General features: G+C 46.8%; 1 pseudogene; it reads left to right on the forward strand.

The window, feature by feature from the left end:
- The first annotated feature begins 10,614 nt into the window (after positions 1-10,614).
- On the forward strand, positions 10,615-10,934 carry LOC122688093 (annotated as a pseudogene).
- Positions 10,935-27,796: the final 16,862 nt, after the last annotated feature.

The raw sequence follows: 27,796 nt of genomic DNA on the forward strand, positions 1-27,796 counted from the left end.
GTGTTCTTCAGCCATTACACAATCTTTCCCAATTATTGGCTTCATCTAGTTGTCATGTCTTTACTCCAAATAGTCCATCTTGTTGTTTGGCGCGTTTCACAATCCACGGCTCGCTGTGATCTTGAATCTCTCTGACATATTTCATGTGGATTGGCCAACTTGTGTGCTTTTTCCTTCCATCTTTTGCATGACCACTTGTAAAATCTGAGCTAATTAGCAAGCTTCATGGTGGTTATTCAGTTTCTTTGATGACTTTTCTTGTTCTCTTCATTACTATTATTCCCAATTATTAGTTGGCTTTTCACATGTCATGGAATCTCTCAGGCTATTTTTGGGTCCCCCCCCCCACTTTGGGAATCCTTTCCCAATAACTGAGGCATGTATCTGGCTATGCCCAACATCCTCTTCCTTTTATGTTTCCCAAGGCTCCCAGACCTGGTGTTCAGCCCAGGAGAAAGAATTAAGGCCAGGGCAAGAGGTCCCCATATCCCTTACCCCACCTTTCAAAAGCTGAGTGATTAAGGTGAGTCAGTATTCACAGAGGCTTGACTTTCTGTGGATTATTCCCCATTGCTTCTTTAGTCTAGAGCAGAGGACCCCAACCTTTTTGGTACCAGGGACCGGTTTGGTGGAAGGTGAAATTTTCCCATAGATCAGAGTTGGGGGGAGGACGGTTTGGGGATGATTCTCTTAAAAAGCATGAAATCTGGATCCCTCACCCGTGCAGTGCACGGTGGGGTTCGAGCTCCTCTGCAAGCGGATGTTGCGGCTCATCTGACGGAAGGCAGAGCTCAGGCGGTGCTGTGAGCGATGGGGAGCGGCTGTAAATACAGATGAAGCTTCCCTCCCCTGCCCACCACTCACCTCCTGCTGTGAAGACAGTTCCTAACAGACTACAGGCTAGGACCAGTTCGTGGCCCAGGCATTGGAGATCCTTGCTCTAGAGGGAGATTTCAACACTTTAATACATCATCTGAAAGTAACCATGACCAGATCCATATTTCCCAGTTTCTTGCTGTGGTTTCTTTCTGCTAATCTTCGAGCCCCACGCACTGTTTAGCATTGTCCAACCTCATTGTCCAACCAACACAGCCAGCCCGGCAGTAACGATGCTCTTGACAGCACTTCTGAAGCTTCTGGGCTTTCCTGGACTCAAGCCACTTTCCCTCTACTTTATTCCGGGATCCTGTTGCTCATGATGACTCTCTTTGTCTGGAAAAGAATAGGAACCTTGCCTGGATGGAAGGGCCAAAGAAGAAAGTGGGCAGTGCTCAGGGAAATAGGAAAGAGCCAAGGAGAAAACTGAAAAAGAACAGAGGCTTGGCTGGAAGTCAGGCTCTGAAGGTCATGGCCAGCAGACCCCAAGAGCCCGCAAGCAACTGCAGCCAAGGAAGGAGATGCAGCCAGCTGGCTCGGGGGCCCTAAAAGGAGAGAACTCTGGGCTGATGGATCCTCAGAGTGCCTTGCATGGTACTGGGGAGAGAAGCAAGCCTCCGTCAGAGCCTCTCCATCAGCCAGGCTCTGGTCAACAGATGGAGGAGAGAGATGGAAGAATTCCAGACATTAATTCCCAAAGTGTGGATGACAAAGACAGCCAGTCCTAGGGGGGCAGAGCTGGCCAGGGCCCACAAGCCCATGTGGGCAGCTCAGGAATGCTGCCTTTTGGTGGAGAGGGGACTGAGGGGACCTAGCACCCCGGGGAGGCTTTGCAGAAGTAGATGTGGGCACTTTTTGCTCTGCTCCAAAGTCTGCTCCAGACCCTTCATGCTTTTCTGGTGGGTGAGTAAGGGGGAGATCGGTGCTACCACAGAAAAGAGAATTCAAAGAGGGTCTTCCATTTCTCTGTATCAGAGACTCAAAATGAAAAATAGGGATGGTTGAACTGAGCCCGATGTTACACTGATTTGAGTTTCATTCAGGATAAGGACAGATATTTGAAACAGCTCACATCAGAACTTAGAACTGGAAATACTTCTATTGCAGGTTGAAAAGCATCCTTGGAATCAATTCCAGGTTTAGCAAGAGAAGGAGGGTCTGGCGTAGCAATGCTTTGGATCTGTGGCAGCCTTCCTTCACCTTGGGGAAAGAATAGTGTCTTCTTCTTTGACCACATTTTCTTTTCTTTTCTTTTCTTTTTTTCATAATTTATTTGGCCACACTGTACAGCATGTGGGATCTTAGTTCCCAGATCAGGGATTGAACCCAGGCCCCCTGCATTTAGAGCATGAAGTCTTAACCCCTGGACCACCAGGAAAGTCCCTGATCACATTCTCTATCAGAGATGGTGTTAAGGTCTGAGAATCAAGGTCACAGTATAGCCTCCTCTGCTACTCAAGAAAAAGCAGAAGCAGGACCCCTGCCCATCAGTTGAGGTGCAAGGTTACATGGGAGCCCAGAAAATTTGCACAGAAAGACTCGGAGGTGAGACAGAACATTTACAGGCATTGTTCTCGGAAGGGCTGCCTTACCTGCCCCTGCCCCCTCGCACTTTCAGAGGCACGAGTCTCATTCTCCACTTTTTTGCCCTATCACTCTCTCACTATTCTGAAGCATCTCAGACTCAAGAAGCCCAGGACATAGTCTCCAGGTCTTGGGTGAACAGAGGAACCAGTAGATTTCCCAGAAGTCAAGACAGACCTCAAGAAATAGAAGCAAATCCATCTGTGAGCTTTTTTACAGTCCCACGAATATTTCGCAAATGAAATCAGATGAAAACTCTTTAAAATGTGTTTGCTTTGCAATATTTACAGTTGCCAAGATATGGAAGCAACCTAAATGTCTGCATACAGATGAATGGATAAAGAAGATGTGGTATATGCATCTATGGTGGAATACTACTTAGCCAATAAAAAGAACAAAATGCTGTCATTTGCAGCACCAAGGATGGACTTGGAGGGTATTATGCTGGTGAAATAAATCAGAGAAAGACAAATAACTGTATGATATTACTTATATGCACAATCTGAAAAATATGACAAACTAGTGAATATAACAAAAAAAGATATAGACTCAGAAAGAGAACAGACCAGTGGGGAGGGGGAAAGGGAATATAGGAGTTGATGAGGGGAAGGTAGAAACCAGTGGGGCTAAACGATGTATTGAGCAACTCAGGGAACACAACCAATACTTCGTAATAATTGCAATTGAGTGAAACCTTTAAAAATTGTATAAAAATTTTTAGTGAAAAAAAAAATGTATGTGGTTGCTTTGGGGGAAGAAAAGTACTTTCCAGAAAGATCATCTGCCTGTGTTATGTTGGGAAAGTGTTAGTTGCTCAGTCATGTTTGACTTTTTGCGACCCCATGGACTGTATCCCGCCAGGTTCCTCTGTCCATGGGATTTCCCAGGCAGGAATACTGGAGTGGGTTGCCACTCCCTTCTCCAGGGGATCTTCCTGACCCAGGGACTGAACCCGGGTCTCCCACATTGCATGCAGATTCTTTACCATCTAAGCCACCAGCGAAGCCCCAAATGCTGGGTAAAGGGCACATAAAGACAAAAGGCTGACCTTGGAGTGTGTCCTGGTGATGGTGGCCCAGAGGAGCTGTGGGCTGACTCGGAGGTGAACACACGCTTCTCTCGGGACTAGTACACAGTATAAATTTACTCTACAAATCATGGGCTCAAGAAACAGCCCATTGCTTTATTTCTCTAAGCAAACTTCGACCTCCCTCAACCTTCTAAGTCAGTTTCAATTCCTTTCAGATCATTAAAAAAAACGTTCCGGCATTCACAGCATCCCAGAAGTGAGGAAGGGTCTCCCGCCTCAGCACTGTCTTCCCTGCGTTGATGCTTGAGGTCCAAGCCCGCCCAGTCCCTTCTGAGACTTAGGCTCTGCTTCTCCCGGCCTCTCCCTCCAAGCCTATCAGGGAGCCTCGAGAACCCTTCAAAGCTCTTACAGACGTGGCACTTCCTGTTCACCCCAGATTTCTCCACATGCATTCCATCCTGGGTCCCGGACCTCCGGTCACTGGGTGTCCGCAGAGCACAGGTCCCCACCCCCCAGGGGGCCAGGATCTCTCCATCCATCCCCTCTGGGCACCCTTCCTGGGGACGGGCCCCTCCTGCCCTTCAACCTGAGAAACCCCCAGTGGGATCGCCCAGCTCCTCCCCTGCACAAGCCTGTACTTGCTTCACCCTTGGGGTGACGGAGGTCCAGCTCCCTCGAACACAGAGCCCCGCTGCCCCTGCGGGGAGGTGGGAAATCCTGCTCATTCCTTCCAAAGGCCCCCACAGCCTGGAAAACAAGAGGGGATGGATTCCTGAGTCAGGCGGTATGGTCAGCACTGTATGGGGGGAGGGGGAGGCGCCTCCCCCCATCACCCCCAGAGGTGATTTCCCTGACTCCCTGCCTGATGGGGGGAAGCCTGGCATCCACTCTGATCTCCTCTTTCTGTTAGGGTTAAGGTCATCTTCCCTGACCCAGGGAACAGGGAGGGAGGCGGGCTGCTGTCAGGGATCCTTCCCGAGTGCTGTGCCCAGCTGCGGAGCTGCGTTTCTCTGGAGGAGGCGCCTTTAGCTCTGCACGGTCTGGGGTCAGCCCAGCACCCGCACACCGCTGGGTGTCAGGGCTAACTTAACTAGTCGCAACCCGGTGCTCCATGAAGCTTACACTTAGCAGAGGGGTCCCATGAGGAAGGGAGAAGTGGGAAACACTTCTCTCACCCCAGGAACCAAGCCCCCCGAGTCTGGCAGCAATGAAGACAGCCAGCATGCTTGAAGGACGTGACCCAGCTCAGCAGGCTCCGAGGAGGGTCAGGCAGGGACACGTCTCCCCTCTGGACAGTCTCTTCCTAGAAACCTCTTCCCCAGCTGAATTGACTTACACAGTTTACAGGAAAAACTTCTGAAATAGGAGTTGAGAAACTTGAGCTGCGATCCCATTAAATGATCTTTGAAGATGACTTCTCTGGTCTGGTCCTCAGGTCCCCCATCATTTACCGCGCTGCCGGTGAATTCAAGGCTCTTTCTTGGTTGAGAAAGAATGTGGGGACAAGCAGAGAGATTAAGAAAGTAAAGTGTTAGTCGCTCAGTCATATCCGTTTCCTTGCGACCCCATGGACTGTAACCTGCCACACTCCTCTGTCCATGGAATTCTCCAGGCAAGAATACTGGAATGGGTAGCCATTCCCTTCTCCAGGGGATCTTCTGACCCAGGGATGGAACCCAGGTCTCCTGCATCGCAGGCAGATTCTTTACCGTCTGAGCCACCAGGGGAAGCCCTAAGAAAGTACAGTGAATGTTTATTTAAGCAAGAACTTCCCTGGTGGCTCAGAGAGTAAAGAATCCGCCTGCAATGTGGGAGACCTGGGTTGGGAAGATCCCCTGGAGGAGGGTGTGGCAACCCACTCCAGTATTTTTGCCTGGAGAATCCCCATGGACAGAGGAGCCTGGCGGGCTACGGTCCATGGGGTTGCAAAGAGTCAGACACAACTGAGCAACTTAGCACATCACAGCTTGCTCTGAGGGAGAGCGGGCGGACAGGGGAAGAGCTGCTGCCCCAGGGCCCTTTGGCAAGCGGCTTATGAGGAATGTACAAACGAAAGGGCGGAATATTCACTGGGGAAGGCGTCTGGGGGTCAACTTCCCTGATTTTCATCCCAGCTGCATTTTCCGGAGGGGAGGAGCAAGTTTGTCCCTATTTAGCTCAGATCAGATGTGTCAAAGTGCGTCATGGGCCCTTCTTATCTGGAAGGCTAATCTTATAATGAGAGGACATGGAGCAGTAGGTTACACTCAGACTCAGGAGATGCCTGCCTTTCCCGACCTTTCTCCGTCCACCCCGGGAACCCTTATCAACCAAAAGGTGCGGCTTCCTGTCAGTCTGAAGGTCCCTGCTTCCGTTGTCTGCCTATGGATTCCTGTTGTGTATAACACTCGTGGTTTCCCGCCCCATGGCCCCTGCCCCAACTGCCCTAACAGTTAGAATCCCAAGTTCCACTTACAGTAGTTAGACATCACATTAAGAGAGATGGATAAAACCGCTGTGAAAAGTACGAAATACACAAACATAAATAGCAGGAACAGGACTTCTGTTAGGTTTGCGGGCCTGTGGATGTGAGTTTGAGCAAACTCTAGGAGATAGTGAAGGACAGGGAAGCCTGGTGTGCCTCAGTCCATGGGGTTGCAAAGAGTTAGACATGACTGAGTGACTGAACAACCTCTTGTACTCAGATCTTTGCTTCTATAACAGGCCCTGCCCAGAGAGGGGAGGGGTCTCTGGAAGGATGCTGGGAAATTATAAGAACTTTTCTTGATACAAAACCAATGTCTCCTGCTCTGTCTTGACAGGAGAGGACAGACGACCACCTCCAGGCTTTCTAAACTCTCAACCATGGTTTCCAGGAGCTTTCAACAATTTTAGGCAGGGTCTTGAGATGATCCTGGTCCTCATCCCTCCAGAGTCCGCCAGAGACAGCTGCCCACCCCGAGCTGACCCCCTTGAAGCCTTCCTCCTTCCCCAGTCATGTCCAGCCATGTGCCCAGCTCTGGGGAATAAAAAGAATTGATGGGGAAGGGTGCTGGCACCAGGGATCCGGGAAAGGACAGGGAACATTGGTTCCTCCAGCCAGAGCAGACTTGGACTCTAAAAATAGTTTCATGATGTAAACCCTTGAACAAAGTCTTCTTTGGCTCCAGGAATAAAAATTCTCCGTTTGGAATTCAATCGAAGGCTTTGTTACAAATACTGTACATGACAGAACCTATGAATATCTCCAGCTAATTGCTCCCAGTTTTGTAATCTCTGTGGCAAGAATTCCAGCCAGGTCAATTACAGGGAGTGGGCGTGCTTGACAAGGGGGAGGGGGACCCAAGTTCCTGTAAATCAGCCCATGTTTGGCTTGGTACCCAACTCAGAAGCCCGTTGTGTGACTGGCTCTAAATGCTGTGCTCCCAGCCCAAACCTGTTGGATTCTCAGTCTGTCATGGTGGGGGTGGCAACACAGAACGCAGAGGGGACATGCACTTCATCCAGGCTTCGGATGAGGCACGGTCTCAGACGGCAAGCCAGTTTTCATGAGTTTGGTGAGACGCAAGAAGGGATTGCTGAAAGCCCCAGCTGTATTCTTTGTAAATGGGATCAATCCAAACCTACCATCTGGTTCTTATTAGGGAAGCTCCAGGCCTGGGGTGGGGTAGGTGGCTCCATCCTCCCCAAAGGAGACCCAAGCTCCTCACCGTCAGAAACGACGGATATCGAGAATTCAGAAAATGGAGGCCGAATCATTTGGTCCATGGCTCTGGCCCAACAGAAGACTCACTTCAAATTCGTACCTGCAAGGGCCCCCCAAGTGTAAAACTTTATGAAAAGAAGTCTGCATCACTTCTTCCATGATGTACCACCGGTTGGGGCTGAGTGACTGAGAATTATTTATCTGTTGCTCCAAGAATCATCTGAAACAGCTAAGGTTAGTGAAGGTTAATGATGTTAATGTTTAGAAATATTCTCAGGTTGGAGGGGGACACAGATCATCCCACCCACACATAGACCTAAGGGCAAGTTACACACAAGCAGAGCAGAGCGATACTTAACCCAGCTCCTTTCCTGTCATTCAGTCGCTCAATCATGCCCGACTCTTTGCGACCCAGTGGCCTGTAGCCCTCTGGCTCCTCTGTCCATGGGATTTCCCAGGCCAGAGTACTGGAGTGGGTTGCTATTTCTTTCTCCAGGGGATCTTCCTGACTCTGGGATTGAATCCCATTGCAGGTGGATTCTTTACTATCTGAGCCACCAGGAAGGCCCAGCCTGTCTCCAGACTGTTCTTTAAATGAAGTTGGACATGGCCCTTCAGATCTTAGTCCCTGATTGTGTTGGTTTTGTTTGCTTGCTCGGTTTCTTTTCTTTAAAAAAAACACAACACTTTTTATTTTATATTGGAGTGTAGCCAATTAACAGAGGGGTGACAGTTTCAGGTGGGCAGCAAAGGGACCCAGCCATACGTAATATGTATCCGTTTTCCCTCCACACTCCCCACCCATCCCGGCTGCCACATAATACTGAGCAGAATTCCCTGTGCTATTCAGTAGGTCCTTGTTGATTATCCATTTTAAATATAGCAAAGTGTGCAAGTCCATCCCAAACTCCCTGACTATCCCTTCCTCACATTCTTCCCCCAGCAACCAAAAGTTCATTCTCTGTGAGTCTGTTTCTGTTTTGTAAATATAAGATCGTTAGTATCATTTCTTTTTAGATTGCATGTATAAGAGATATCATGATATTTCTCTTTCTCTGTCTGACTTACTTCACTCAGGGTGACAGTCTCTAGGCCCACTGGTTTCTTTTCTAATTAATTATTTTTAATGTGCAATTTTTTAAGGGACTGTTATATTCCAGTACTAGGTGCTGGGAATTCAATAAAGAGCAAGACTGGCCAGGACACCTGCCTTCTTGGAATTTACCATCCAACTGGGTGGTGATGCTGTGAGAAGCAGAGATCCTCAGAGGGTACCAGGAGATGCTGCCTCGTAGATGGTGGCCTATTTTGTTTGGAGGTTTGACTTTGCTTTGTTTCGGAAGATTGGCCTCTGATGATGGTAGTTTGGGGTATAGTGCTTTCAATATGATCTTTACTTGTTATGTTCTTAATCAATGACATCTTGGGCCGTAACTGAAACCTCCTCTTGGCTAAAGCGACATGAATGATCCATCCCAAATTGCTTGGAAATGTCAGGAAGACAAGCTCATGGGCTGCTGTCACCAATTCAAGTCAGTGCTCGAGAATACCCATCAGTGACCTCTGAGGCCAAACGCCATGGATTGTGGTCACCTTTTCGTTGCCAGGCTCTGCAGTGGTCCTTGTGGAGCATTCGTCTAGGTGACTGCCCTGAGCAGAGGTCTCTTCTTCAGGGTGATGACATCTTTGCAGGGATTGAGCTGGCACCTCACACCAAGAGTTTAGATCTAAAATGAAAGGCACTTAGAGGGAAGGTTTGCACAAGCCTTTTCTAAAAACATCAGCTACAGACGTGCAGAGAAGCTCCTTATGGGAAGCTGTGGAAACTGCAGGCTGATTGAACACTCCCCCCAGTGTTTTCTACACAACCTGGGGAGAAGCTGCTCTTGAGACAGCCCTGGCCTACACAGACTCTGGAGGCCACAGCTAAGAAATCACCATTTAACTAGACCTCCCAGGTTAACATGGCATTCCACCAGCCTTTCTCCCCTCCATGCCCCAGAGCCTTTCCTCTGGGCCTCCCAACTGTGCATCCGCTTCCTTGGAGTCTCAGAAACCAGCTTCCAGACAGATGCTGAGCCTGGAAAGAGTGGCTTCCTGAGGGCACCATGTTTGACCAGCCATCACTGTGGCTCGCTGGTGAATGCAGTGTGGGCAGAACATGGGCCGTCTCCTAGGTTTCCAGTCCACAGCATCATCTAACCCTCCGTCTTCTGGAAACCTAGACGTGGGTTTTATTTTTAATTTACCTTCTGATGAAAATCAGTTCCAAACGTAGAATTGGCGGGATTCCTAAAAGCTGTTAATATTCATCCTTCACCATGTTATAAATCTTCTCTAATGCGTCCCCTTACGAGAGCCAAACAGACAAATTTCATATTCCTCTCTCCTTCCTCTTCTCCCTTCTTTCTTCTCTTCTGCTTCCTCGCCTCCCTCTCCCCGCTAGCAAGGGGGGAGTGCGAAGGGGCATGTGGGCCTCCGACTTTCTGTTTGTGCATAGGAATTACTCTCAAGGCAACAATTTTCCCAACAACGATGTAATTATGAAATATTACCCCAACACATTGGGTATTATTGAATGTGCCATTTCTGGATCCTGGCCAAAGGCTTTGGCAGAAACGGGACTCAAAGGAGGAGAGGAGGGAGAAAAATTGTGCACACGTCTCCCTTTCCGCCCTGCTTTTGAATTAAACCACATGTAAGTTTTGTAGCCGCGCACAGCAGAAAGGAACAGCTCCAAACACATGTTTTGGAGCAGAGATCTTGTCTAGGGGATTTTGAAAATTAGCGGCTGAAACAATAGAACATGAAGTCAGGGCATGTGGAAGTGATTGAGGGCCACTGCCATGTACAGTAAGAGCTGTTAATCAGCGCCTCACTACTGGCTGCTCGGAGACAGGATTTGAGTAAACACGGAGCTCTGCTCAATCACTAAGCCAAGGGTCGTGAGGATCCTGGTGTCAGGGATCCCATTTACCCTTGGGAAGGAGGTAGACTTAATGACAACGACGAATTCCTTAGCAAAGCAAACCCTAGATGGATGCTCGAGCAGAAACCTCATCCACTGGGTAATAATTACATGTGCTCAGGGCTCCGAGGAGTCCTGGCACTGTTTCCAGCCTTGAGTACCAAGCCATCGCCAAGAAGCACCCCCAAAGCTAGGGTGTGTACGGTCTCCTCATGTTTCAGTCATTCACCCATTGGTTCATTTATGAATGCCTTCAATACATATGTTCAAGCAGTACTGATTGTATAACCACTATGAACACTTACTGTGGACCGTGTAAGAATCTGGTCTCTACTCTGAAAAGACCTACTACCTAATGAACACAGAAAACCTATCATTATGACCAGCTAAATTAACAATAGAAGATGTGGGCTCTCCCTTACTCTCTCTTTGAAAGGCCAAAGCAATGCGGAGATGGTAGTGACTGTGAGCCTCCTCAACAAGCCCTGGAGGCAGATGACCCTGGAGGAGCTGCAGGAGTGGGAGGAGGAGGAGTTGAACGTGGGGCCATTCTCCGTGCTCACGAAGTTGGTCAAGAACAGCACGAAAGGGCTCATCAACCGCCGGAACAACAGAACGCTCCTGGGCTGGGTGAGGGCATTCAACACGTGTGGGAGAATTTGAAGGAGATGTGGACCCAGGTCCCCAAGAAGTCCAAGCCAGTCAACAAGGACCACTGCATCTCAAAGATGCTCCTGTGCAAAGACTTGGTCACCATGGTCTTGCAAAACCCACTCATTGCTTTCAAGTAGAGGTCCCCGCCCTGCCATCAGAACTTGCCCCCTTGTTTTGTGAAGACCTGCCCTTTGTACTTGGGATAATAAAGCCCTGAGTTTAAAAAAAAAAAAATAGAAGACGTGACATCTGGAAACATATATGGTGAAACGTAAAGGAATAATGCAGACAGGAACTTTCAAGGAGTTTAGGAGAGGGTGCTGAGATTGCTGTGGTCCAGGATCACCTGAAAGGGATGAGGTTGGAGCCGGGCTGTGAATGGGAAGGAAGGAGGAGAAGAGGCACTCCAGGTGAGATAGGCCAGCCTGAGCGGGGATGAAGTCCTTTTTCTTTTGCTTCATTCACATGTAAAAACCACGCAAAAGCTCCGCCATCCAGGGTGGGGCTGAGCAGAGGAGGCTGACACTGACAAGCACTGCCAGAAAGGATGGCCAGTGATGCTTCCATTTGGATGGGCCCTAATCTACTCTGAATGGTAGTCTTAGTAAGAGGAGGAGCTTAGGACCCACAGAGAGACACCAAGGCTGCACAGGCACTGAGAAATAATCTTGAAGAAGCAGCGAGAACGGGGCACCTGCAAGCCAAGGAGCAGGGGGTCTCAAGAGACGCCACACCTGCTCACACTCTGGTCTGGGACTTCTGGCCTTCAGAACTGTGGGAATATTAAGTACTCCTGTTTAAGCCACCCAGTCTGTGGTATTCCATAACGGCAACCCTCACAGACCAATACATATGGCTTTTCTCATTGCATTTGCTGATGTAAAATATATTAACAAATTTTAAAATGTTAATTCATGCTTGCAGTCTTAGGATAATTGACCAAAGTGATTTAGGATGACTTAATATTGCTTTTTAAAAACATACTTACTTCTTCTTGGTTGCCCTGGGTCTTCTTTGCTGCGCGCAGGTTTTCTCTTGTTGCAGAGGGGCCGCTCTCTGGCTGTGGTACACGGGCTTCTCATGCAGTGCCTCCTCTTGTTGCAGAGCATGGGCTCTAGCATGCAGTATCAGTGGTTGTGCCACTTGGGTTTAGTCACCCCAAAGCATGTGGAATCTTCCCGGACCAGGGATCGAACCTGTGTCCCTTACATTAGCAGGTGGATTCTTAACCACTGGCCCACCAGGCAAGTCCTAAACTATGTTAGTCAAGACAGAGACGTGTTGGTACAGGAAGAGAGAGATATAGAAGGGATTAGACAGTCCAGAAACACATCCAGACATTTATGGAAACTTGTTCCATGACAGAGAAAGTATTCACCCTTCTGGAAACAGGAGAGGGTGAACAAAGTGGGTCAAATTCCTCCAGAGAGAATCTGGAAAGAGAAAATCCAAATGACCAATAAATATATGAAAAATGCCCAACCACATCAGCAGTCAAGGAAATTAAAAGGCCACAGTGAAATACTATTGCGTAACTTACAATGTCTGACAACGTGATGAATCGGCAATAATATGGAGTAACGGGAATTCATATCTTCTGTCAGGAATTTAATCTGAACAACCACTTTACAGATGGATTTAGGCATACATATAGTCAAGCTGAAGATGTACGAACTCTGTAATCCAGCTATTCCATTTCTAACAATCTATCATAGAGAAACTTGCACACAAGTTTCTCTATAGGCTCAGAGGAAGTGCAAAATGTTCAAACAGCACTATCTGTCATGGGGAAAACTGGATATTTTGTCTAAATTTCCATCAATAGGCAAATTTCTGCCTTGCTTCTGAATTCTCAACACTTACAACAATGCCTGATAAAACTACTCTAGAAATATTGTTTGCATCAATAAATCAGTGTAAAAATAAAAGATGTTCCCAAGTCCTTCCATCCATCAAGAATCTAAGTGGGAAAAGAGGGCTTTCAATAGAATTTTCCATGTTGTCTCTTAGTCTGTACAGTCTGGGGTTCACCTCCTCAGGGCTTAGCAATGTGTGATTTCTCTCTTCTACAGCAAACTGAGAAGAAGGTTCTTGTAGCTTCTCATTTTTCTGCCTCCACTATTGCTACTAAAAATCACCATCATGGCCTTCTGGAAAAAGAATTCTCTCCCCTGTAAGGCTTTGTCACCTACTGGAAAAATATTTCCTACCAAAACACATCTCCACCAAAGCACGCACGTTTTCTAAAATGGGACATAGCCCTCTCTGTATGTATTTATCCACCTAATCTATATGTATTCATATATATTCTTACTCATATGATCAGAGATATCAGTGCTTCTGATGCCATATTTGTCAACAAGCCTGAGAGTTAGCATGAGTTCCTGAGACTTGCAGTCTTGTGACACTACACATCCTAGGTCACCATCAAAAAACTTCCATGGGGACATTGGTGTTGGAGGGCCACCTCAATCTGTTCCTTCAGGATAATCCATTACAGAGGCTTCATGAAATCCCTGGTCCCAGGGTCTCAAAAGGGGTGCAGAGAGTTCCTGCCTAATGCAAGTCAAGCCATCCATCAGTGATAAACATGAGCTATCTGCTCACAGGGCTTCCTTTTGTGGGAAATCATGTTGATATCCAGAAGACTGGGCTGTACTGTATGCAGCTTATCCAGGAATTCTTCGCATGAAAGAATTGGCTAGACGCTCTGTCTGGTAGCCTGGATTTAATCCTGAAATGAAGAAGAAGGCAGGGGGAGTGGGTTTGTACCAGACTAGCCAAGGGAAGTGATCAAAATGCCAGAGCTAATCACCCATATTTTTTTCTCAGGGATCATATCTGGGGAAGAATGTCTTGGTTTTGACCTGCTTCTTCTCTAGGTCTCTCCTGATTATGGTTGATTACAGCTCCCTGGGCATCAATCATGATTCTAAGCCAATTAATTGCATAAAGCTGATAACCAGACGTTAGGGTTTCTGACTGCAGATCTGGTTTTATTGTGTGGATATATCTCTACACGGTCTGCATTGTTCCCCAAAGTCTATACTCAAATAGTCTTAAACAAAGGTATTGCAGATGTTCTTAAATCTATTAATTGAAGGAGACTAGCCAAGAAAACTTGTCTGGTTTCTCATTTCTGATATAACAGCTAAAGTCATTCTTGTTGTACTACTAAAGAGGAAACATCTTAAATCTTGCCTAATATTTCCAGTCAGACTTAGATAAGACCTTACAACACAATCAAGGATGTATTCTGAATGTTTCTTAGTGATGTTTTTTCTACACCTACTTTATTCTCCTTTTCACCACGAGTGTTGGCATGGTAGGAACCATGGGGCTTGAATCAAGAAATGGGCTCCTGATGCCAAAATGACGTGAAAGTCAGTGACATGGAAATCCAGAATCAGACAGACCAATATGGCGTTGCCATATAAAAGTTATTTGGGGTATTACTTTTCATAATTTTTCCCTAACCTACACATCACTCCAGTATGGAAATGAGCTTGGAAAGATCAGAAGTAAACTTCCCGAGGTACAGCTGCTAAGTAGAGCAATTATGCAAACCCAGGTCTGTCTGTCTTCCCCCCAAACCCACCACACTAAGCAGACCATTCTTCAAAACGGCGGCTATAGCCGTGGTCCCCTTTTCAGAAAACTGCTCAACGCAGCACACCCCTTTGGAGAACAAGCCTTAGATGCTTTCTTGAATGCACTGTCCTGCTGAGGTCATTATCACCTCTGGCCGAGCTGAGTGGAGCAGGGTTGAGCCCTGCCTCTAGCTTGCTGAGTTGGCCAGTCAACAGGTTGACCAGCTGCCGGTGAAGCAGCTCAGACCAAAGCACACGGTCCAGAAAGGACAGTGACAATTCCCTCCATCCAGTCAGATGCTCCTTCTACTGGACTTTACCAGAAAAGACAGGAAAGAGAGTCAATAGCTAGTTTTGTGGGGGATGGGGGACGCAAAAACACACACAGAAGACAGACCACGAGGCCCCAAGAGTGAGCAGTGTTGATGAGAAACTGCAGATCTGAGACAGCAGAATGAAACACATAAAGGATGGAGGGCGGTGGTCTGTTGGTAGTCACCTGTGCGCCGGAAGTGGAGAGGAAGGCATTCTGCGTCACCGGAACCATGGGGACCAGGAAATCACAAGGGCGGCGAGCAGCGGGCGGAAGGCAGAAGGCAACCGGGTGACCAGAGCTGCACAGTTCCAGTCCCCAAGCTATGTTCCCGTGTCTTTGGGGCCAGCTCTGCCCCTCTTTCGAGGATGCTGTGACATCCCCGCCTCCCCTGTTACACATGTATTCTTGCTCTGAATCCACCTCCCTGAGGATCAGGGGATGCAAGCTGACTGGTCCCCTCCCTCCCTTATGCCATGCTCCTCTCGGGGACGAGCGGCTGCTCAGCTGTCTCCTGCTCCTGCTGTGGCCCGGCCAGGGGAGTGCCCGAAGCATCTCTGCTAAGCCGGCCAAGTCTCAAGTCCTCTCCGGTACCCAAGAGGGGCCTCTGGTCACAGCTGCTGGAGATGTAGACCCCGCACATCATATGACACAGGAACAGCCTAGAAACAGTGCGAAATGATTTAACTAACGGAGAAGGGGTGGGTGGTTCCCCACCCTGCTTTTTGCTCCTTCCTGGGATTGTGGGCACCTGCTGGTCTGAGATTCCTGATGGTCTGTGCTTTGGAGACACACACCCAGGGTGGCCTCGTGAGTTTTGCCTGACCTTGAGGGTCTGCTGGCTTCCTGCGTATCTTGCTATTTGTGTACAGCCAGAACTCAGCAGATGGTTTCTGATCAGGAATAAAGTTGAGAGGCGGGAAATGAGGAAGGATCAAAAATTCCATTTGAGACCCAGAAAAACAGGAGGCGCGGTTATAAAAGAACATGCTTGTCCTCCTCCTCAGGGCCCTGGATCTGCCCCAGAAAGAGGATCCACCTCTGCCCCGATTTGAATGGGGAACGCCGGCCAGCAGCACACTCAAGACAGAGGACCAGGCCCATCTTTTGAACATCAAAGAGCCCACGGGCTTCCGGGTGACCTTGGCGGAGGGAAAGAGAAGCGGGGAAGCCCCAAGCCCCGTGTTGATGGTATAAACATCAAACAGGACCCAGTGGAACATAATGTTTCCCTTTATCTCCCAACTCCAGGAGTCTTCAAACTGCCCGCTGTGCCCTGAAGCTGGGGAATTAGGAAGGAATTGAGATGTCTTTCTTCATTTGGAGAGAGAGAGCAATGCAGAAATTATAACTCATCCGAGGAACGCCTCCTAAGGGATTTTCACCTTCCCTGTTCTGGGGAAAGTTTTTCCTCCAAGAAGTCTCACTCCCATCATTGCAAACCCCTGGCTCCCTGCTCCGGGGTCTCTGCCTCTCTGTTGCTTTCATTGTCTCGGGACTCAGCGCCTAGCCCAGGGACTTGTCTTGAGACAGTACTAATAAGTATTTGCAAAATAAAAGCGTAATGATGGAATGAATGAGTATCAGATGTCTTGTTGGAGGGGGCAGAGTATAAGCACAGTCAGTCCACCAGCATTTTATCATTTCACTCAACTTTGGTGAATCTATACTGTACACCAGCCAATTGCCTGTGTGTGTAGGGGGCAGACAAGACGAGCCTTAGACATTGGACCTACACTCAGGAGCCTTCCGTTTACCTAAAGAGAAGACATATGGGCCCAATTACAGGACTGTGTGCAGTGTCTCAAACTATCACCCAGGGAGCACTAGTTAAAGTTGCAAGTTTCCCAAGCCCCACTCAGCAGGGCTTCTGATTCAGATAAGGGCCCCCAAACTGAACATTTGAGCCAAGTCTGTATGTAATTCAGAAGCTGATATAAACCAGTCTACTCTTGGAGAAACACTGACATGTGGGGAGAAATAGACCCACTGGGAAGGTATTGAAGCTCTTGCCTGGTCTCTTCAATGACCTCCCATGACTCCTGAGACCTTTCCAGCATCCTCCCTGCCCGCACTACCTCGCCCGTGATGACTGAAAGCTCTAAACCCTGTATTAAGCGGATGTGCTTGGGTCTCTGTGCTCTCATCTCTGGCAGATAGGTTGAGATGGTTCAGCAAAGCCCGTTGCTTGGGGGCTAGGAAACATCTTGGGAGAGTCAGCTCCATCCCCCAACTCCAGGTCCCTGCTTTAGCTCTTGCAGGATGTCCTAGGGGAAGAAGGAGCCAGTCACAGTGGGCCGGGTTTTCAGAAGTGACAGACACAGAGAAGATGGGCTCTGGAAAGCTGACTTCCCTTCCTCATCCTCCTGTGAGTCACCTGGAGAGCAGAGAGTCTCTGCGTAACACCTCAAAGGACCATTTCATGAAAACTGTATAATCATTAGGAAATAAGCAGCACTCCTCCAGGACACTTAACACTGAAGAAGAAGGAAGAGACACCCCACTCCCGCCTGCTCAAGTCACAGCTCCCAGCCTGTGGGGGCAGAAGGACCCGGGGGGCAGGGGAGGGGAAGGGTGGGACATGGAGAAAGGATGCTGGGGGCACAGTCATTCACCAGCACCTTCAAGGCAAGCCTGGGAGCCCCCAGAAGCACCGGGGAGGAGGAGATGTAGGGTCACAGGGTCATCAGTGGGGTGACAGCCATTTAAATTTGTGTCAAGACTAGTTGTTACCCCCAAAGGGGACCAAATTCTAAAACATCTCCCCAATCCACCTGCATGTCTGCCTTATCTTTGGGTGACTATTCAGCATCATGGTGGGGCTTCCTATCTCTCATTTCTTCCCTCTCCATTCTACTCACTGTACTGCAGCCATAATTATCTTTTTAAACTGTAAGATTGGTCATATTTCTTCCCCATTAACTACAGAATAAAGTCCAGACTCCTGCAGACCCTCCAGAGCTTGATTCCAGCGTAAGGTCCTCCAGGAAACCGCCTCTGACTTCCTTGGGTGGAATGGGACATCCTCCTTTGCCTCTGCTGTATTTTGTACCTTCTTTCCTTGAAGCTGGTATCACATTTCATGGGCTTTATTTATTTACCTGATTCTCCTAGACTGGAATCTCCCTGAGGGCAGAGCCTGTGTCTGTCATTCATCTCCACCACTAGTGCCCAGTACACTACAAGTTTAACAAATGTTTTATTCATTCATTCATTCATTACTGCCCTCATATCAACCCCATCCAGAATGATTACCTCCTTGTCCTTAAGTGTGCGTTCACTCCCATCACTGAAACTTTCTCTTCTTCCCCTTGCCTGAAATGTTTTCTATTATCTTTTTCATTCTTCTTTCTATTTCTTTAATTTTTCTGTAACCAATCATTGCAATACATCAGATCTTTGAGAGAATGACCCTGCCGTTTTCGGTGGTGTTTCTGCGGACTCTTCCTCACAGCGCTTTGTTTCTTTGTGTGGTTTGTAATTTAGGGTTATGAACTCATGTTTGGTAAGGTGCCCCAGGGCACCACCAATCAAGAACCACTTCAAGTTAACTTTGTAGCTTGTAGTTTGCTGTATGATGCAGGTAATATAAAGTTAAACCCCAACCCTAGGTGAGGCTACCTACAGTAATACAAGTCACAGAGGAAATAGTTTTCTTTTTTTTTTTTTCCCAATCCAGAGCCCAACCTGATAAGACAAGTTTCTCTGTTTCTCTTGGCCAGGGACCACATTCTCCTAGACCATACTTTCCCTGGGGATCTTGTTTTATGTGTATGAGGGTTGTGTCCATTCTATCTTCTTACCTTGTATGGGCTCAAGATCAGAAGATTCATAAAAGACATTCAACTCTAAGACCCCAGATCAGAGATTGGCAAAGTATGGGCCCGAGGCTCAATTCCAATTTCCTGGGGGTCAAGCCCTCCTACACCTGTTCTCACATATTATCTCTGACTGCGTTCATGCTACAGAGCATTGAGCTGTTGCAACAGAGAACCACATGGGCTCTGAAACCCGCAAATATTTACTATCTGGCGCTTTACAGAAGATGTTTGCTAATTCCTGCTCTAAACCACAAGGACTATCAAAAGCACCAGCAACTCTTACCTTTTTCCAAACTCAGTGATGCATTTCAAAGGAATTTTGATTCCAGATGGTTTAGCTGTATTATATGGGGAGATTTCCTAGGATGTCTAGTCTACCACATTGCCAGAAGGTGAAATTAACCTCTTCTTTCTTTTTAGCCTTTCAAAAGGTCCAAAACTGAACCTCTCTCCTTCCCCAGTGATTTCAGCTCAAGATATCATTCCCGATGTTTCCTACACCCTTTGCAGAGCCTACGGTTCAGCAGTTCATTGTAGGTGTGTGTTCTCCAGTTTGCATTAAGCAGGTAATTATTCTCATTTGTGAGGCAGTCAGAACCTTGAGACCAGTGTTTATCATTTAGGTCAAGACCTAGTCTTGTGAATTTCAAGAACAGGAGCAATCCTCAGGGGCTACAGAACTCAAAATCTGGTGAGTTAGAAAAGCATCCTTGACAGCGGAAAATGAGCTGAAGGCAGAAGTGAGTGATCAGGCTTTGGATTTAGATGAAATGGTCCAAATTCAAGTTCTGTCACCTACTAGCCGCATGAGATCAGCAGTTACTTTTCTAAGTTCAGGTCACCATCTAAGAAAAGAGAATGACGTATCTTCAGTGGACAACTGGGAGACTTAGAATGGATGCACAGTATCTGATAGAAACAGATGACCAATAGGCCATTATCATGTTGTTATGGAAGCAACTTGTTTATTAATGCTCTTGACAGTACACTTGAAGACGGCTTGGACTCGACACATCCAAGCTGGAACTTGATCTGCATTTATATCCAAATTTGTGAAACCTAGACCCTGGAGAGGGAAATGGCAACACACTCCAGTCTTCTTCTTGCCTGAGAAATCCCATGGACAGAGGAGCCTGGTGGGCTACAGTCCATGGGGTCACAGTCAGACATGACTTAGTGACTAAACAATAACAACAACAGAAAAGGAGCATAGGAAACACAGAAAGTGAGGAGCTGGGAAGGATACATGCTTAGATCTTACAAAAATCAGACTCCCAGCATCTCAGGTCTGACCACAGAATTTCTGCAGGGCTGGGATGTGAATTCGCCAAATAATCTAACCCACTTCATCAGTGAAAAGTGCTCACTGAGTTGTCACTGTAACAGCTGCCAAAAAGTGTGGCTGACTGCTACTCTAGTAGATAACTGATTCTTGTTTTGCACTTGGCGTTGGCCTCCTTAAGCTCTATGGGTGTTGAGACCCACCGTCCTCGCAGCCCTGAGCTCTGCCAGCTAGTTCTACTCTTTAGAGAAGAACAAATTCATTCACCTCTTCTTTCCTTTCTCTTAGCATTTGTAAGAGGGGGAATAGGACCCAAGGCAGGAACTTAAGAGAAAGGTGTGATAGCCTGAGGTTGCAGCCCTTACCCCCAGGGTGACTTTTACCTACACTTTCAGCACTGGTTTGGGGCTTCTAGAAGCCTAGTCTAGGGGCCCTGGGGAAGGGTTTGGACTGGGGATGGCAGGGGAAGAAGGCACAGATTTACTTATATTCCAAGTCATGCAAGAGGCATGAGGCATTTGCAAGCGAGAAAACTGGTCCTTCCAGGCACAGGGCTTTGATTTCTTAACACTGGGCACATTTGCATTACCTCAACCTCTTTAAGGTCTTGCCCATGACTGGCACAACCCCCAGATCACCACGCTGCCCCTGACCCCCTGGGGCTCATCAACACTCACCTGCTTCATGCTGTTTTCTCTTCCAGGCAGTGGAAGGGATTCCCACTCCATCCTCACTGCACCCAAACATACTCTGCTCAGACCTGTCTCCCCAGTTCCCAGCATCTTCCTGGTCCATCAATTCCAACTTGCTTGATTATGAATTGTTAAATCTACTTGTTTGTTTCTTGCAGTGTATAGTAAGGTGTTCTGTGTTCCTTGACTATTTCAATCATTGAAATAAGATGTTTTAATTGAAGTAAGATGTTTTGCCCCTGACAAGGGAAGTTAAGTAATCAGGAATATGTAATTTATGCAGTTTTCTTTTTTAAGAAGATAACTATACTTTTCAAGTAAATGAAGTAGCAATGCTATGGTTTACTAAGTCATCTAGAGTGGTTTATAAGAAGCAATGAAAAAATTTGCAATTCCAATTTTCCCAAAACATAAAAAAGTATTGCAGAAAAAGATCAAACCACAGTAGAAAAATGACAAAGAATATGAATGGATAGCTCACAGGAAAAGATATAAAAATGGATTTTAAATATGGGAAAGTGCACACAACCTCATTCATTCATAAGAGAAAAGCAACTTCAAACTATATCATCTAACAGTGTTTTTTTTTTACTTTCAGAAAGGCATAGATCAAAGATATTGATAATACACCCTGCTGGCAGCTTTGTGAGTAAGGGTGTGGGGAAACAGTCCAGCTTATAAGATGATGGAAGGAGTGTTATGTGTAATTTGGCAGTATTCATAGAAATGAACCCACCTTTGTCCAAGCAATTCTATTTGCAAGAACTTATCAAACACATGTTTTCTCACATATACATGAAATAATATATTCACAAGGTTAGTCACTGTAGCACTATTAATAATAACAAGGATTTGGGTATAAAACCTCAATGTTCATCAACAGAGAACATTGCCAAAGTAAATTGCAGTATAGCCATACAATGTAATACTATGCAGTTGTCAAAAATGAAAGGGAGTTAGTTCCTAGGGAAACTTTTAATATAAGTTAAAAAATCAAAGTGAAGGACAATTTGTAACATACATGGTTGTCATCTGTACCAAAAATGTTGGGGGAGAGGAGAATATATACAGATACTTTTATATGCAAAGATGATCTCTAAGGATACATAGATATTCAACATGCGTTGCCTCTGAAGAATAAAACTGGATGTCTGGGAAAGAGAGACATCTATCATTTTCTCCACCCTCAGAAGCAAAATAAATATGGGTGGTGGTGGGTAGAGGGAAATAGATGTTATAGATATTATCTATAACACCTTCAGTCAAACAACAATTTTAAGTAACCACTACACTTACAAAAACACAATTTTGGACAACTCTGTTCTTACAAGGATTGTCACATTAAGTTCTTTTACTTTGTAGCTTCCTTTATGGACCTTTATCAGCCCAAACCCATGAAAGCTACCCTCCTGCAAATATCTTCAGCCCAGCCTGGTTCCAGCTGGTACTCTGACCTCCACCAACCCTCCTAAGACACCTAAGTCATGTAAGGGAGACTGGCCGCACTGATCAGCCTGGAAAGTGGACCAAACATTCAACCAGGAATTGTATGCATGCTCTGTGAGAGTCTCTGGGCTAGGTGACCTGTAGGGGAGAGGATCTGGCCCTTAAGGAGCCTGCAGAGTGGTAGAGAATATAAAACATTCACACCAAATGGTGGCCACGTAGGGCCCAACATGGCACATGACGTGAAATCTGCCCAGACAGCATCCTGTGGACATTCACAGCAGGGAATAGGCTCCAGCTAGTTGGAGGAGGCAGTGAGATATAAATCTGGTCTTGAGGGAAAGGTAGCATTTAGACCCATGGAGAAGGGAGAGGAGAGTCTGAGCCACGGGAAAAGATGCTCAATGTCACTAATTATTAGAGGAAAGCAAACTATGATGAGGCACCACTTCACATGGGTCAGAACGGCCATTCATCAAAAAGCTTACAAACAGCAAATGCTGGGGAGGGTGTGGAGAAAAGGGGACCCTCCTACACTGTCGATGGGAATAAAAATTGGTGCAACCACTATGGAAACCATATGGAGGTTCCTTTAAAACTAAAACAGAACTACCATATGACCCAGCAATCCTGTGCTGTGCTTAATCACTCAGTCGTGTCTGACTCTTTGCGACCTTACAGTCACAAAGAGTGTAGCCCGCCAGGCTCCTCTGTCCATGGGATTCTCCAGGCAAGAATGCTGGAGTGGGTTTCCACGCCCTCCTCCAGGGGATCTTCCTGACCCAGGGATCGAACCCATGTCTCTTATGTCTCACACACTCGCACATGGGTTCTTTACCACTAGTGCCACCTGGGAAGCCCATATATGTACACACACAACAGAATATATATATACACACACATATACACACAATGGAATATTACTCAGCCATACAAAGAAATGAAATAATGCCATTTGCACAAAATGGATGGACCTAGAGACTATCATACTGACTGAAATAAGTCAAAGATAAATATTATATGATATCACTTATGTACAAAATCTAAAAAGTAATACAAATGAATCTATTTACAAAACGGAAACAGACTCATAGACATTCAAACAAACTTCTGATTACCAAAGAGGAAAGTGAGTCGCTCAGTCATGCCTGACTCTTTGCGACCCCGTGGACTCTACAGTCCATGGGATTCTCCAGGCCAGAATACTGGAGTGGGTAGCCTTTCCCTTCTCCAGGGGATCTTCCCAACCCAGGGATCGAACCCAGACCCAGGTCTCCCGCATTGCAGGTGGATTCTTTACCAGCTGAGCCACAAGGGAAGCCCCAAAGGGGAAAGGGGGAAGAGTAAATTAGAAGTAGGTATGAACATATACGGGCTTCCCTGGCCGCTCAGCTAGTAAACAATCTGCCTGTCAGAGCAGGAGACATGGTTCAATCCCCGATCCAAGAGGATCCCACGGGCTGCGGAGCTACTAAGCCTCTGCACCACAACTATTGAGTCTGTGCTCTCGAGCCCAGGAACCACAACTAGAGAAAAGCCAGTGCATCAGCAAAGGCCCAGCGCAGCCAAAATAAGTAAATAATAAAAGAATGAAATAGATAAGCAACAAGGATTTACTGCATAATACAGGAAGCTATGTTAGAATATCTTGTAATAACCTATAATGGAAAACTGCCTGAAAATCTATACATATATGACTGAATCACTTTGCCATACATCTGAAACCAACATAATACTGTAAATCAACTATATTTCAATAATAATTTTTTTAAGAAAGAGAGAAGAGCTTCAACAGAGGGGACCATCTGAAGCATCTGGATGGGACCCTGAGCCCAGGAAGAGCTTGGTGGGAGTAAGCTGGGGTAATAACCGTAAGACTACCATTTCAATGGAGTTCTTTCCTGCAAATTGTCACGTGATGAGCCCCTGACTTGGACACTTTCATATAAAGCAACTAGGGCTCATAGAGATTATTTGAGGTAAGTCATCCAAGGTTACTCAGTGGCAAAAGTTGGTTTTAAGCTGGGAAACTACATAGTACTTTGCATGAGAAGGTACTAAAAATGCCATAAACAGGTGCTGGTTGGCGCCCCGTGGCTTGAAGCTAATTTCTGAAGTTCTTTTCCAGAGTTTTAACATTCCCCTTGAGTAAATAATTTTCCAATATTAATTTACATGATGACGCATTTCTTAAGGTTAAGTTTCTTCTGGTAACTGCCAAGTTAAACTTCAGGCTGGACCCTCTTAGAATCATCCAGGTTCTGAATTACTAGGAAGTGAACTAATGTCTGTTCCTTCAAGTCAGGTGGCCCAGACCAGTCATTCCAGCCCTATCATTTTCACAGCAGGTTGTTCACTGGTTTTGTGATGATTTCAGACTAGTTAGGTCATGCACAGGGAGACCCTTTATCTTTGTCTCCCTTTTTTGTTGTTGTTATTGCTATTTTATTTTGTTTTGCTTTTAATGAGGATTAAAAGATGGAAAATGATTCTGATACACCTTTAGGAGAGAAGGGACTGGATTTCGTTTTTACCTCTATTCTGAAATTTCTCCTCACCTGATATAACTGTTGATGTAACTGAACTGGGTCAGTTGCAAATAATCCCTTCCTGTGAGATGCCTGATGCTGGGTACATGGTGAGGTCGCTTCAGTCATATGTGACTCTTCGCAACCCCATGGACTGTAGCTCTCCAGGCTCCTCTGTCCTTGGGATTCTCCAGGCAAGGATACTGGAGTGGGTTGCCATGCCCTCCTCCAGGGGATCTTCCCGACCCAGGGATTGAACCTGCATCTCCTGCTTTGCAGGCTGATTCTTTACCGCTGAGCCACCAGGGAAGCCCTGATGTTGGGTAGTGGTTTGCTTTTATTGTTCGTACAATCTGATTTCTGTTCCCCTATTAGTGAGTGGACTTTCTGTTTTGTTTCACTTTGTTTCTCTTGACCTTGCTTTATCTGGGGTCAGGGAGGGTTGCTGGGTAAATACTTTAGAGAAAGAGCTCAACACTGGAGAAAGAAGCCCTGACTCACAGTGAGCCTTGCTCAAGTCCTGGATGTTCTGAAGACATTTGCTAAGTGAGAGAAAACTTCTTCACCCATGGGAATCTAGAACTTCCCAGAACTCCAGGGTTTCCTCACTTTGTTACCCAGAGAGGCACTTGGGGACAGGGGTGCGGACCAGTTCATCCTCACCCTCATCACAAGACCTGGATGAAAAATACAGTCGGTTTTTATTATTCCCGGTGATGTTCTACAAGCTGTGTGTGGACAGCCCTACTGAACTCTGAACCACGGCTCCCAGGTTCCTACAAGCCTCTGGTCACAACATGTTCATCAACCAATTATGGCATAATCTCATGTTAGGTCTGCTGTGGTTTAAAGACAGCTTTTAAGGTATTTGTTGTTGATGCATTAATTCATAGCCAACAACTGGATAACTCGCTCCTGAAGGACATGTATCTAAACTGCGAAATCATCAACAAAAAAGCACCCAAAAGGTAAAAAGGCATGGCACTCAACAGATCACAGAAAGGACATCTCTTTACAGGAGGAAAGGAGAAGGCAGAGAGGGTCTCCTTGTTTGACCTCTGCTGGGAACATGCACATCCAAGACCCCGATTGTTCACTGGCAGTTCCACGAATGACCCCAAAGCACCATGAGTACTGGTTTGGGGTGACAAATAAATTTTAGCAAGTAGGTGAGTTCACAAACTCAGAATTCACAAATAATGAGCACTGACGGAATATTACAAGTGCCTGTGTGTGTGTGTGTTTACAGAAGAAGTGAAGGGGGCTGTCTGAGGCTGGGCAGTGCCAGGCTAGTGTCCAGGCAGATCAAGGCCACAGCCATCTCTCCAGGGCCTTCCTGTGGATTCGAGGTGCCCCGTGGCAGCCTCAGGCTCACAACTCACAGCTGAGGAGCAGGCACAGGAGGGGAGGAAAGGAACCCCTTCCCTGAGGGCATGGAGTTGGCCCAGCATTGCCTGGACTGTGCTGAGAGAACACACACAGGAGGTCGGGCCCTTCCCACCGCCCCCGGCCCTGCACGCTGCAGGCCAGATGCAGCAGTGTGGACAGGCCAACTTTGTTTTGAAACAGAAATGAACCCTTCAAACCGGCCTGTCAAGGAACCTCAGAAGGGTCCTCTTTGTCTGTATTTCTCTCCCCTGACCTGTCTTTTGCTCCAGGTCTTAATTTCCCTAAAAGCCCCCGTCTCCAAGGGCTGTTGTAACAAATCGCCACACACTGGGAGCGGGCGGGTGGGGGGGGGGGATTTACAGCAAGGGGAATTTGTCCTCTTACTGTTCTGGAGTCCAGAAGTCTGAAATCAGGGATCAACAGAACCACGCTCTCTATACAGGCTCTGGGGAAGAAGGCATCTTTATCTCTTCCAGCTTCCAGTGGCTCCCAGTCCCCCTGGGGCTCCCTGGCTTGTAGCTGACAAGATGGCTCGTAGCTTCAGTCTCTGCCTCGTCTTTGTGAACTTCTTCCCTGTGTCTCTCTTCTAAGAACAGCAGGCAAAGGATTCAGGGTCAGCTTTCATCCACTGTGATCTCATCTTAACTAATTACATCTACAAAAACTCTGTCTCCAGATAAAGTCATACTCTGAGTTTGCAGATGGACCTGAATTGAGGGATGTGAAAGTGGCTAAGTGTTAGTCGCTTCGGTCGTGTCCGACTCGTTGCTATCCCATGGACGGTAGCCACCAGGTTCCTCTGTCCACGGGATTCTCCAGGCAAGAATACTGGAGTGGTTTGCCATGCCCTCCTCCAGGGAATCTTCCCCACCCAGGGATCAAACCTGTATCTCCTGCTTTGAGAGTGGATTCTTTATGGTCTGAGTGGAAAGTATATTCAATCCACTACTGCATATAAATGAACTCAGGGGTACCTCCCGATAATAAGGACCTTGACAGTCATCTGACCTGCTTTGCCCAGAGCTCGAGATTATTCATGGTTTCCATGATCACTTCTTGCCAGTTTTAGGGGCTCTTTGGTCCTGTGTCCTCTTCAGGCTGAAGGAGTTTGAATCCACGGTAGCCCAGGAAAAGAAAGAGAAGGAAAAACAAATGGCAGTCATAAAGAAAAACACTAAAAATATTTCACCTTGAAAGTTTATGCAAATATGTGTAACCTCTTCAACAACATCTTAAAGTTTGCTGGGGCCCTGAGGACAAATTCCAGGACTTTAGAATTGCAACCAGAATAAAACAGGTTAGGTATTAATGACCCCTTTGGCCACAGTGCTTTCCACGGACTCATAGAAAGCAACATCGCAAAGCACACCTTCATCACACAAGCTCTGACACATTCCCTAGGTCAGCTTGCCCTTTCATCTGCTCTGAGCAGCGGGATCTTGACCATGACCTTGAAATAAGTCCAGCTGGTTCAGGTATATTTCTGCCTACAATCTATCCACCAATATCTAAGCTTATGTCCTTTTGACAACAATGATATAATTTTTTGAGAATGATTCCATCCACTGCTATCCAGAGTAAATACCAAATCCAGTTGACCCCACAGCTTTTCAGACTCAGCATCCTTCCACCCTCCCCCATCTGTCCGGGCATCCCAGGGGGACTTCACTTCTGCCTCTAGGTGGACAGGTAAACCGAACCCAACCAATTGGAGCACCAAATACTTCAGGCCACGGCACCTGGATGAAAGCTGAGTATCAGACACACTGGTTAACAAGAAACCACCAACCAAGGCCAGTTTACTTACTCTGATTCAATCATGCAAACAGGTTTTTTTTTTTTTTTTTAATACACAGACTCTTTTGGATAAAAGTTCTCAGTTACTAAGACAGAACTTCCCTTCCCTCCCTTCTCTTCTTCAGAGAATCTCTGGGTGAG

Source organism: Cervus elaphus, chromosome 32 (assembly GCF_910594005.1).
Source record: "Cervus elaphus chromosome 32, mCerEla1.1, whole genome shotgun sequence".
NCBI lineage: Eukaryota > Metazoa > Chordata > Mammalia > Artiodactyla > Cervidae > Cervus > Cervus elaphus.